Consider the following 13,488-nt stretch of genomic DNA (forward strand, 5'->3'; position numbering starts at 1 on the left):
CAAAGTGTGCGGATGATACGAATGATGGGTGGATAGGTAGGTATTGCTGAGGAAGCAATGCGATTGCAGCAGTGCTTAGACATATTGGAAGAATGGGCACAAAAGTGACAGATGGAATACAGTATTGGGAAATGTACTGTAATGCATTTTGGTAAAAGGAACTATAGTGCGGCCTGTTACCTAAACGGCGCGATATGGACTACCAGTTTTACCATGCAAGCAAACTCACACTGAGCAATCGAGACATATTGAGAAATTACTGTCTCCTTTTATCTCTCTTTTCTCAGTTAATTTAGTGGCGATTGTGATCCTGTCTCGCAGAAATTGTGGGCTCTCCAAATGTATCACTCGCTACCTCGTGGCCATGGCGGCAGCGGATCTGATGGTCGTTGTCCTTGGTGTTGTATTTGATAAAATCAATGCTCTCTATCAGTATGCTGTTTTTTTGGTGAAACCCCCGCTGTGTGTTTTGGGACCTATTCTGACGATTGCAGCATTGGATTGTTCCGTTTGGCTGACGGTCGTTTTCACTTTCGATCTCTACGTCGCGATCTGCCTTCAGAAGCTGCGGCCCCGATATTGTACGGAGAGAACAGCGACCGTGGCGATCGTGGCGGTGGCCGTAGGTAGCTGTGTTCAGTCATTTCCATTTTACTTGGCAGGAGAGCCAGGGAAGTGCATTCCCAAACCCAAGTACTATACATCATCCCTGTGGAGAGGTTACGAGTTATTTGACACCATCATGACCCCGTTATTACCAATTGGTTTAATTCTGCTGTTCAATGTTTTAACCACCAGATCTATTATAGCAGCGAATATGGTTCGCCGTGGTCTTCGGAGCAATACTGACAACAAAAGTGATCCAGAGGTTAAGAACCGGAGAAATTCAACGGTTTTGTTGTTTGCTCTATCTGCCAATTTCATGTTATTGTGGATAACCAGTATTGTACACTCCATGACCTGGGCAGCGGTAAACGTGTTTTTCACAGACAAATATTACAACACGCCTTCATTTATCCTGCAGGTGTCCGGGGATATGCTGACGCTGCTCAGTTCCTGCACCAACACGTGTATCTATGGACTGACACAGAGGAAATTCAGGGAGGAGCTGAAGAATGGGGCGAAATATCTGTTTACACTGAATGGGAAGCTCTCTAAATAAAATGTACGTCCCTAATGTTATTCGCCATAAATATGTAATGTTTTTGTATCGCTGTTCAGCGGTTGTTTCAGCTCTCACTCTGTAACTCTCTGTTTTGCATGGAAACGTGACCATCAGATTAAGCAGCAACAAAGTGATTATTATCTCTACGCACTACGTGACTATTCATACGTATAAATTCTCTGTGGTAGATGAAGAACTGAAAGTCAGATCTAAGACTGGCGAAGTTCAATATCAAAGTAGTTTTATAAAATAAGTGCACCGTTGACACGAGATGCGACAATGAACGTGCAAAATCAGACAAAATGTACAAACCACTGTGAGTCTGAAGAAATCTGTAAACGTTTAAATGTCGAAAGTGGGGAAACTTTTATGAATATACTTGCAATACAACCTTGCAATATGTGGTCTCAATTCCAACCACATTACGTTACCCTGACCTCTGTTAACTTCTTTTCTACTCCGAATGAGGTCGGGAGTCACAAAAGGAAATTTCCCTTAATAGATGCTGCCTGGCTCGCTTATCTTTTTGTTGCATGTAAAAAACTCGGGTGAATCCAGAATGCGTGCTGTACGTCAGGGACCCTTAAGCATGTGCAGATATCAATGATGTCTTTGTCACGTGCTAATACTCTGTATTGTGACGTCAACACATATTCATGTTGGGGGAGTGGGGTGTGATTGGGAACATCCCATTCCCTTCACAAACACGTAAAAGGATGGCAGGAATTCACGACCATGTAATGGTTTCAGGCACCCGCAGGATCTCTACCCAGTGCCATTCGTTACCCGTGAGCTATAATATGCCTTTTCCCAGCGTTTATACAAACTCATTTGGAATATAATACTGTGTAATTTAGTTCCCTTCCATTAGACCAGATTTAACGATGTTGTAGTCCAGGGCTTTCTGAAACTTTTTATGCCATGTACTCCATGCCGTTGTCCTCAGAATGGAACCTCTATTGCAACAGAAAATATTCCTGTTGAATCTTGCATTATGTTCACTAGATTTCAAAGCAGAGCATGTTCCCTTTTACATTTTCGTGAGCAAGGGACGGAAGCATCCTTTCATTGCCCGTGTGACCGCTGTAGCTTTGCCACATATGGTCGTATAACTGAGGACCAGGAGAGAACATGATGCGTATTTTCCATATCTCTTTTTATAATTGAAACTGGTGCCAGTATTGTGTAGCATCACCCAAAGGCAAACTGTCCTTTCACATCCGAACCAAGTGTCCCTCCATATCCGAACAAACTGTCCTTCCACAACCGAACAAAGTGTCCTTCCACATCCGAACAAAGTGTCCTTCCACATCCGAACAAAGTGTCCTTCCACATCCGAACCAGGTACTCCGGCGATAAAGACCCCGGATGAATCCTAAAGTAGGGGCTCGATCAGAAACATGGACTGTTTATTCAACTCCGAAATTTTGAGTGAATTTCGCCAGATTTCAGTTATATTCGTAATCTCTTATATTTAAGACATAATCGGCATTATAATTCTATAATTTTGTTAGCATTCATCTGTATGAATCATTTATCACTGAGAGTGGCCACTTCAAGCACATGGCTTTGCGCCTTTGAAACGTAGCTTTCAATTGGGCAGAAAATATGTTGAATATTTTCAATTGTCTGCCACTCGTGAACAAGGGACTTTTTGACTAAAACCTGCTTTTAATTGAATTGCATTGACACTGCGTTCTCTGAGAGGCAGATCGTCAGAAACAGCCCGTGCACATTGAAAAAAAAACCCTGAAGTTAGAGCTATAGCGAGCTTTTCGCAACTGGCATCGAAAGACTATGCATGCCGGCAAAGATCAGTCATTACTGAAACGAACACCAACGTAGGCGTGTGACGCCTTTTGACACACTGCTCGTGCAGTCTTCTTCTGCTCTGCCTGCCTCTCCCTTCCATTCGTAATCACTGATGAAAACGGGGAGCTGATATATATTGGAGAGCGCACAGAATATGTGAATGACGTCCAATGGATTGAAAAATAAAGGTCAGCAGAATTTCTGAAATGAAAGACAAATTTAGCTAATAAATGTTGTGTGAGGGAGAACAGGGGTTACAAAATGCTAAACCAGTTGCTTGGTATTTAGACAATAAAGATCAGTTCTGGACGTGCCTGATGGAGTTGAATCCAAGCAAGTGCGGGGGCTGTCCTTGGAGTTCTACTGTAAGTGAAAGTATGAGATCAATGACAGACGGTTAACAGAATTGCCCACTATTGCTTTACAGAGTAATCTGTCCGCCGAAATACCGAGCTCACCGACAGTGTGTACGCAAGCTGGCCGGATGTTATAAGCGTATGTGGCATGTTTGCCTTCAGTGGGAAGGTGAGTAAGTGGAATAGTCAGGAATTCATATAAACCTTCGGTAGGATTTCAGTTACAGTTTTGTATTCAATGACAGTTACTGGGAGGATAGGACATAGACCATTACAGCACATCACAGGCGCATTGGCCGACGACGTTGTACCGACATTTTAATCTACCCTAAGATAAATCGAACCATCCGCTACAACACAGCCTGCTATTTATATCACCAATGTGCCTAAATAAGAGTTGTGAATGCCCCCAGTGTATCCGCCTCTATCGGAGCGTTCCATGCACCCACCTTTCTCTGAACAACGACCGTGCCTCTTACAAACCCGTACAGACCATAAGACCATCAGACATGGGAGCAGAATCAAGTCATTCAACCCATTGCGTGAATCCTGCCATTCCATCATGGCTCATCGCAGATCCCACTCAACCCCATTCACCTGACTCCTCCCCATATCCGTTGATGCTCTAACCGATCAGCAATATTCCGGTCCAACTAAATAAAAATCCTCCACTCTAACGACCACTTAGTCAACTTCCCTATCGTCTGAAAACTTTCAATCCCGCCCCCACTACCCCAACCAAGCCATTTTTAAAAGTCGCAAGCAACAGTGGTTTCAGACCAGATTCCCCTGGAGACACCAATGGTCATAGACCTCCAAGCAAAATACTCGCCAAATACTACCATCCTCTGTCTTCTCTGCGAAAGCTAATTCTGTATTCACACAGCCACATTTTCAGCTCGAATGCCCCCAGAATTTATGAATGACCCTACAATGGAGAACCCTATCAAACGCCTTACTAAAGTCCACCTGCAACACACCCACTGTTCTACCTTCATCAATCTGTGAGTCCTGGTTTGTCCTTTTTTTATTTTGTGATATCACTCTGGAGGAACATTGTATCATTTCTTAATGCAAACATGCATTTCTAAATGACAATAAACGAGGACTGAATGTCCTCATAATCTAAGAAAAAGAATTTTAAAATGTGCTTTGTCACATCGTCACAGAATTCGTCAGGTTCATGTTTCATGACTTGATCCCTAGAAAGCCATGTTGACAATCCTAAATCAGACCATGTTTCTCCAAATACTAGTAATTCCCGTCTCTCCAATAATTCAGCCACCGCTGAAGTAAGACTCTGGTCTGTGATTCTCAGTGCTATCTTCTCCCCATTTCCTGAACAGAGGAATCACATTTGTCAGCCTGCAGTCGTCTGGTTCTACCCCTATGGGAAATGAGTATGCGGCAGCTTTTGAAAGAGTGCTTTACCAGGATACTGTCTGAATTGCAGGCTGTGACCAGGAAAACAAGAAATCGACCTGCAGATCCAGTGGTTCAGGAAATGCTGTCACTTTCGGAGACGGGATTGCGGAATGTGAAAGTAAAGTGAAGCCACAGAGGAACAACCGACCTTCTGAAATGTAGACATGGGGGGAAGTCGGTATGATGCACCGAATTTCCTTTCGACCAACTCTCTCCGTGCTTTTCCGCATGGAGAGTGGCTCAGTGATTGAATCGGGCGCCTGAGTTCGGGCATCACGTGATGAAACTAGTGTGATTGGTGTCTGGAGAGCGGACAATTCCACCCTCGCAACTAATCGGGTAAAACAGAAATCTCTGGACCCCTTGTGAGGAATACTGTAAGAAATACGGTGCTCCCGTTACTGCGGCACAGTGAAGAGATTCCCACTCAAACCTGTATCTGATTGACTATTTAATATAATGAAAATACTGCCCCCTTGTTCTGGACATTGAGGTATTATGTTCGTGTCCAACTGGTTTCAATGCAACCCCTCTATTTGCCCCTTGTTTCATGTATCTGTCGTCGTTACAGCGGAAGTGGTTAAATTAACTCTACTCGTGACATGGTTTATGCCGTTTACAATCCAGTTGGTTCTCTGCCCAATTTACTAGTCTAGTGATTTGCAATTTTCACCTCGAAATCAAATTATGTTAACTTGTACATGGGAAACTCAGGGAGATTTGCCCATAATTTACACTTACTGTTGCAAAATATTTCCCCGCGCTCTGTTTGGAAAATTGGCTGAAATTTCTAGTTGCGGAAAACACTCCTGCATACTCCAGGTATCACTTTCGAAGTGATTTATTTTCTAAATGGGCCATTCGAATTGAGCGCAGCTCTACTCTCGCCAGTGAACCATCCGCCATGTGGGAACCTGATCCAGGTTCTCAGCGGCACGGTGATGAATGAGGAACATTCAGATGCGTTGGCACTTCAACACAACACATTCCTGTTTCCGGTTCCGTGATGCTTTATTATTGACGTGGCCAGGCCAGACTCAAATGCTCCGTAACCGCAGGCGCTTTAGCGGCCCGCGGTGCTGGAGTCCAAGATGCTAAAACCATTTCCCGCATTGCTCTGTCTGGGCGCTGATTCTTTGCCGGGATGTATTGCTGATTCGCCTTTGATCTTGTTTCCAGCTGTTTGCATCTGGATCTGATGACCCCGGTCTGTGGGACAGTGATTATAAACTTGTAAATTTGCTGATATTTCTTTACCACTCCGGAAGGTGAAATAGCCTGGACTGGTAAAGTGTGACAGCCTCTGTGTTATTTTGATGTGCACCACCGCTGTGAGGTATTGCGTTATCACAGGGCATTTTGTCCTTCGTATAAAATCCATCACTATTAGGAGCAGAACACGTGATACATTTCTGTTTATTTCTGTGCTGAATTTTGTTCCTGCTGAGATTGTGAGTAGAGATGATTGTCTTCTTTTCACATTTTCTCCCAAAACACGAACTGCGGTGAACTATTGGTGAATCATTCACTCGTCCGTGCGTATCCATCCATTTCAAATTTTCAAATTACGCACACACATTAATATTTTAAACACGGCTAATTCAGCAGATGCTCAAAATCCAGGGCAACACACACACACACACGCACACGCACAATTGGGGGATGAATGCAGTAGGGAGGGAAGCATTTATGGAAATGAATAAGCGCTTGATGTATCGGGTAGAAATCTTCCTTTATGTCTGGAGAGGAAGGGGGAAGACGCCAGAATAAAATGGCGATAGCGGGGAAAGGTGAGAGATGAAACCAGGTGAACGACGAAGGGCTGGAGCGGAAGGAATCTGATAAGAGAGGACAGTGGAGTACAGGAAAACCGGAGGTATTTAGCGACGCCGTGTGAGGTGATAGGCGGGTGAGAATAGGCATGAACCAGAGTGGTGAATAGCAGAAGAGGGGAGGGGGAGGGATCTTTATTTCGACATTCATGACACCAGGTTAGAGGTTACCTGGACGGAAAGTAAGTTGTCACTCCTACGTCTTACCCCCCCCCCCCCAAACACACTCCGCTTTCCACAGAGATCGCTTCCTCCGTTATTCCGTTTCCCTTCCGTCCCTCTCCATTGATCTCCCTCCCGGCGCTTATCCCTGCAAGCGGCCGCAGGGTTACACCTGCCCTTCCACCTCCAACCTCACCACCAGTCCTTTCCCCAAACAGCCCTTCCAGGTGAGGCAACAATTTACCTAAAAATTCACTGGGGTAGTCTGTGTGTCCAACGTTCCCGAAACGGCTTTATCTTCATTGGCGAGACCCATCGTTGATTGGGAACCATTTCCTCGAGCAGCTCAGCTCCATCCGCCAGAAACAGATCTTCCCCCAGGCCAAACATATTAATTCCGATTCCTGTTCCTGTTCCGCAGTTTCCTCTTCTTCCCTGATGAGACCTCCGTCAGGGTGGAGGAGCAACAACCTCCAGGGGCATGCAGAAGTTTGGGCAGCCCTGGTCAAAATCTCTGTTACTGTCAATAGTTAAGCGAGGAAAGGATGACTTGATTTCCAAAAAAAAACATAAAGTTAAAGATGACACATTGCTTTCATACTTTAAGCAAGATTACTGCTTTATTTCCATTCTTAGAGTTTAAAAATAATTTTTTAAAAAACGAAAAGGGCCCGAAGCAAACGTTTGGGCACCCGGCATGGTCACTACTTAGTAATACCCCTTTGGCACGTATCACAGCTTGTAAACGCTTTCTGTAGCCAGCTGAGAGTCTTTCTTTATTTCCAGCACCTGCAGATTCACTCGTGTTACCCAAGAGTCTTTCAATTCTTGTTTGGGGGATTTCGCCCATTCTTCCTTGCAAAAGGCTCATAGTTCTGTGAAATTCTTGGGCCGTCTTGCATATATTGCTCTTTTGAGGTCTATCCACAGATTTTCAATGACGTTTAGGTCGGGGGACTATGAGGGCCATGGCAAAACCTTTAGTTTGCCCCTCTTGACCTAGTCCATTGTGGATTTCGAAGTGTGATTGGGATCATTATCCTGCTTTAGAAGCCATCCTATTTTCATCTTCAGCTTTTTTGCAGACGGTGTGATATTTGCCTCAATAATTTGCTGGTGTTATTTTCATGAAAGCCTACACCCTTTTTTTCTCCAAAGACAACTTTGCTCATTGCGGCCGATAAGTTCTATTTTAACGTCATTAGTCCACAGGAAGCATCAGGCTTGTTTAGATGCTCCTTTGCAAACTTCTAACGCTGATTTCTGTGGTGAAGACGCAGGAAAGATTTTCCTCTGATGACTCTTCCATGAAGGTCATATTTGTGCAGGTGTCGCTGCACAGTAGAACAGTGCACCACCACGCCAGAGTCTGCTAGATCTTCCTGAAGGTCTTTTGCAGTCAAACGCAGGTTTCGATTTGCCTTTCTAGCAATCCTCCAAGCAGCTCTCTCGTAAAGTTTTCTTGGTCTTCCAGACCTCAGCTTGACCTCCACCGTTCATCTAACTGCCATTTCTTAATTACATTACTAACTGAGGAAATGACTACCTGGAAAGGCTTTGCTATTTTCTTATAGCCTTCTACTTTGTGGGCATCATTTATTTTATTTTTTCAGAGTGCTAGCCAGCTGCTTATAGGAGCCCCTGGCTGCTAATTGTTGGGACAAGGTTTGAGGAGTCAGGGTGTTTACAAGGCTTTGAAATTTGCATCACCTGGCCATTCCTAACGATGACTGTGAACAAGCCATTGCCCTCACAAGCAAATTAAGGTCTGAGACCTTGCTGACAGCTTAAATCTCTTTGGGTGCCCAAACTTTTGCATGGTGCTCCTTTCATTTTTTCCACTCTGAAATTGTACAAAACAAAAAAAAATAATACACTAATCTTGTTTAAAATGTTGGAAATCATGTTTCATCTACAACTTTAAGACTTTTGGAGATCATTTCACCTTCTACTCACTTGATTAATCACAGTAACAGAAATTTTGACCAGGGTTGCCCAAGCTTTTGCATGCCACTGTATATGTGTTTTGGATAGACTCCATCCATATGGTATGAATATCGATTCTCCTTCCGGTAGAAGGAATGATCACCCTTCCCCTTTTGTTCTATTCCGCAGTCTGGCCTTTTAACTCTTCTCACCTGCCTATCACCTCCTTGTCCGTCCACCCCAGCTTCTCCTTCTCCTGTGGACCATTCTCCACTCCAATCCAATTCCTTCCTCTCCAACCCTTTAGTCTTCCTGTCCACCAGAGTTGACCTATCACCGGCCAGCTATCCTTCTCCTCCTCCGTTACCTTTTTATTCTGGCGTCTCGCCACTTCGGTTCCAATCCTGGAGGAGGGCCTCGGCACGACACTTCGGCTGATTATTCATTCCCGTAGATGCTGCCTGACCTGCCGAGTTCCCCACGCAGTTTGTTTGTTTCGCTTTTAGTGTTTTTGTTGTGGGATATCGTGACAAATGTTTTATTTCAATGTTTTTGAGCCATTGGTGCCTCACTGCATTTCAGTAATGAAGGTGAAATAGAATGCGAGTGTGGAGAGAGGGAGACTTGTGGGTAGAAAGAATGGAGATAGAAAAAATCTGGGAGTGAGGTAAGAGAGAGAGCAATGTGGAGAGAGAGAGCAATGTGGAGAGAGAGAGAGAGACGGGGGGACTGGACGGGATAGTGGAGAACAGAGACAGGAGAGGGGAACTATGTGGAGAGAGAGGCAGGGTGATGTGTGAGATTTCGATTGGCTGGAGAGATCGGAGATCGACGAAGACCGAGATATACGGAGAGACACTGGGGCAAGAAAGAGACCGGGCCTGGGCAGAGAGACGTGAGAGTGTGTGCGGACGTGGTATGTCTTGGATGAGAGTGTGTGGGGAAGAGTGAGTCAAAACCAAGAAAAAAATGCACCGTGAGGATGTAGAGGGCTTTCCATCACGCATGCCATTCAGAGACTGCAGAACTACCATTATAAAGTGCTGCCGAATCATCCAACCCGTCTCGGTGACTCGTTTCTTCGACCCGACTCCTTCCAATTCGCATCGGCGTTCTCCCTCCCTCGTAAGCTTCTTCGCCACCTCTCTCCCTCTCTCACTGATCTCCAACCTCTCTCCTTGTGGACGACATTTCCGAATATCCCATTTACAGTGCTGTATGTTGTTTCGTCTTCGTCGTTAGGTCGCATCAGGAATTTGCAGTTGGTGGACGATTTCCGGCATGTCGCTCTGTCCCGACACATGTCCACAACATCCCTAGACTTATCTAGCTTGGTCCAATCCTTGATGTTATCCAGCCACGTTATCCTTCGCCTTCCTCTTCCTTTCTTTCCCCCCACCGTTCCTTATAGCAAGTCCGACAAGATGTTATCTCTCCACGATATGTCCACAATAAGCAACGTTTAACTTCATGATCTTCTCCAGCAATATCCGTGGTCCATCAACTTCGGACAAAACCCTCTCATTTGAAACTTTCTCTACCAGCTGATCTTCAACATTCGTCGATAGCAGCACATTTCAAAAGCATCAATTCGTTTCATGCCATCATTCCTCAGGCTTCATGTTTCTGATCCTCACCTCAGCACTGACCACACGTAACACTCGAGGAAGCGGATTCTACTTTAGGTTGTCTACCTTCCGATCGCACAGTAGATCATTTAGCTTCATGAACTGGGTCTTAGCCAATACCTATTCCCCTTCTGATCTCAACTTCACATCTCCCGTCATCTGTCAGAAAACTGCCAAGATAATCAAACTTCCGCACCTGTTCATGTCTTGTCCATTGACTTGCCACCATGAACGAGTCTTTAGTGTCTGTTTTGCTTATCACCATCGATTTTGTTTTCTTACGGTTGATTTTTAGTCCGTATTCAAGGCCTTTCTCATTCACTTTATTTTGCATAATTTGCAGTTCTGTCAGCTAACAACGCGGTGTCGTCCGCATACCTGATGTTTCCCACCTTCCAGCCTCCGATTGGAATACCTGTCTCCTGATGGTCTCATTCCCGAAGTATCTATTCTCCATAGAGGTTGAACAAATCCGGAGAGCCTTACGCCTGGTTTAATACATGCCCATGGTGATAGCCCATTTTCTGCCCTGACCGCCGCTTTCTGTTTCCGATACAATTTCCTTATTCTCCCATCCCAGATCGTACTTGTTCAGCGTCTCAGTTACTTTCCCATGTTTTTCTTTATCAAAAGCATTTTCATAGTCAATAAAGCATAAGTAGATGGTCTTTTGTGCCTCAGTGCATCTGTCCATGAAGTTTCTCATCGCAAATGTTCCTTCCCTTGTTCCTGAGCCTTTACGAAAACCAAACTGTGTTTCCTCAGTTTCACCGCTGATTGTACCTTTCATTCTGCCGAACACTATTTTCAACAGTAACTTGACGCAATGGGACATTATGCTTATCGTCCTGTTTTCGTTACATTTTATCGTCCTTGGCTTTTTTGGTAAGGCGATAAATACCTATTTGAGAATGTCCTCCAGAAGATTTCCTGTCATATAACTGTTGATTAATATCGCTGAAAGGTTCGTTTTTCCCTTCGGACCAAGTGATTTCAGAACTTGAGTGGAAATCTTATCTTCACCGGCCGCCTTTCTGACTTTTAGACTCCAAATCGCACTTTCCATCTCTGACATCAATTGTTTTTCTGCTGATTAGTCATTTGATTTGATTGTGGTAAATCCTCAATCCTGCTATCTTCAAATAATTCCGAGATGTACTCAACTCATCTGTCCATGATCTCTTCTTTTACATGGCATGGATTACCACTACCGTCTTCCATACACCCAGCTGATGGCACAGTCCTCCTTCATTTCCTCATATCCTTTGCCTGTTGGTGAAGGCCTCTATAACCATGACTTCGTTCAAACTGCTCCATTTCACCGCACTGTTCATTCATCCAATTCTCTTTCGCCTCTTTACATTGTCTTTCAATCAAGCGGTGCAGGACTTTGTATCGTTGATTATCCCGATGTTTTACCTGATGTTGCTTTAGTTTGTGAAATTGAAGACTTCTGCGTTTTCCACTGAAGAATATCCTCTCCTCACCAATACTCCTCGGAACGATAACGCGGCCGCACAAGTCAGATGGGTGGAAACGGATGAACGGAAGAAAACAACATTATGCCAGATTCTATTGTTCTACGGATTCGCACGCTTCCCTGCTACTAGATTTAAAGGCAAGCCTTTTACTTGTACCTCAGAGTTCCACACATGTGGACTCTCCATGATATCTTGCTAAAATAAAATATTCTCCTATTGAAATCTGGTGCCGAATTTCATTTTGAAATATCTCTGACAAATTGCTGTAGTCCAGCAGGATCCCGACAAAACGGGGTGGAACAATGGAGTAACTGAGAGTCGCAGAGGCAATTTCGAGTTCGCCCCCCGTTGGGTGTTCAGCTTCGAGCCTCCCTGATCCTGGCCCATGAACGGGTAGAAAGGACGGGATCGGAGGAACCAAGTAGGAAAGACTGCAGTATTATGTGAAGCGTTGTGTGAAATAAGGAGATCCGGAACCGGATCCTAGTCTCACCCAAGATGTTCTCCAATTAGGAAATAAAACCAATAGATAGATAGATAGATAGATACTTTATTCATCCCCATGGGGAAATTCAACTTTTTTTCCAATGTCCCATACACTTGTTGTAGCAAAACTAATTACATACAATACTTAACTCAGTAAAAAAATATGATATGCATCTAAATCGATTTGATGAGAGGAATGTAACGAAATTTCTTTCGCGCTTGTGCCTGCGACTGACTGTCTTTCCTTTGCAGGACCAGGTAAGTAGATTGAAGTAGGTTGGGAAGTAGTACAGTAACGTTGATCAGGAATGCGGAGGAGTTGAGAGAATTCCCTGTAAAGATAAAGATGAAAACAAGGTAAGTAGATTGAAGGAAGATGATAAGTAATGATAGTAATGTTGATGAGTGTAATGCGGGGAGATTTTTCTCTGTAAAGTTAAAGAAGAAAACGAGAAAGAAGCACCCGAAGTTTGAACGAGGAAAGAAACCACTGGGAGATCCGCTGGTGTCTCCCGGCTGATGAGGCCTGGTTGGAAAGTGGGTATACTAGCCATGTGATTCCTTTTACTAGTGGTTTGTGCAGTTGGACCAAAGGACGGTGGCTCTATGGGGATCATTTTAGTTAAAGTATATCAAGTATTTTCAACAGGAAACTGGTAGCGGAGACGGAGGTCCGACGTGGAATGATTATATAAAAACGTGTTTTGACTTATGCACTTAACTTTGTTTATTGGTGCCTGTCTCATCGGAGGATTTTGTCCTTGCTTTGAGAAGTGTTGCTGTGTTGTGTATGTTCTGTGTGCGCTGCTGTGCTTCACACCCTTGGTCGGAGAAACGTTGTCTCGTTTGTCGGTGTGCGTGTGCGTAGTTAAATGACAATAAACTGGACTTGAGTTGAATAAGTGCTGGAGGCATCTAAGAGACACCAAACTCCGAAACAACAACAACAACAAAATAGACTGACTGACCAAACAATGTCCAAACAAAAGAAAGTGGAGGCGTCTCAATGTTTATATCCTCACCTAGACAGCCTGTGACCAGGCCGGAATCAGGTCTGGACAACGTTTTAATGTCACAGAAGCGATACGACAGAATCAAACACCCCGACCCTGCTCAGTCAAACGAAGCAGAGGAGCAGGAGGGGGACAAACAGCAAGACAAAGAACTATGCAAGGAAAGATGAGCCCAGTTTTAAGGTCGCTTCTGAACGGTCGA

The 13,488-nt window shown here is 44.4% G+C and overlaps 1 protein-coding gene and 1 long non-coding RNA gene across 2 annotated transcripts in view; one reads left to right on the forward strand and one right to left on the reverse strand.

Moving 5' to 3' along the window:
• The window catches only part of LOC140721546 (NACHT, LRR and PYD domains-containing protein 3-like), an 817,640-nt gene that overhangs the window by 350,512 nt on the left and 453,640 nt on the right, over positions 1–13,488 (reverse strand). The gene's annotated exons all lie outside the window — the stretch shown is intronic.
• On the forward strand, positions 3,418–5,236 carry LOC140721573 (uncharacterized). Its single transcript, XR_012097410.1, has 2 exons — positions 3,418–3,502; positions 4,787–5,236. It is a non-coding gene; the product is annotated as an uncharacterized lncRNA (long non-coding RNA).

This window comes from Hemitrygon akajei, unplaced genomic scaffold, assembly GCF_048418815.1.
Source record: "Hemitrygon akajei unplaced genomic scaffold, sHemAka1.3 Scf000057, whole genome shotgun sequence".
Taxonomy (NCBI): Eukaryota; Metazoa; Chordata; class Chondrichthyes; order Myliobatiformes; family Dasyatidae; genus Hemitrygon; species Hemitrygon akajei.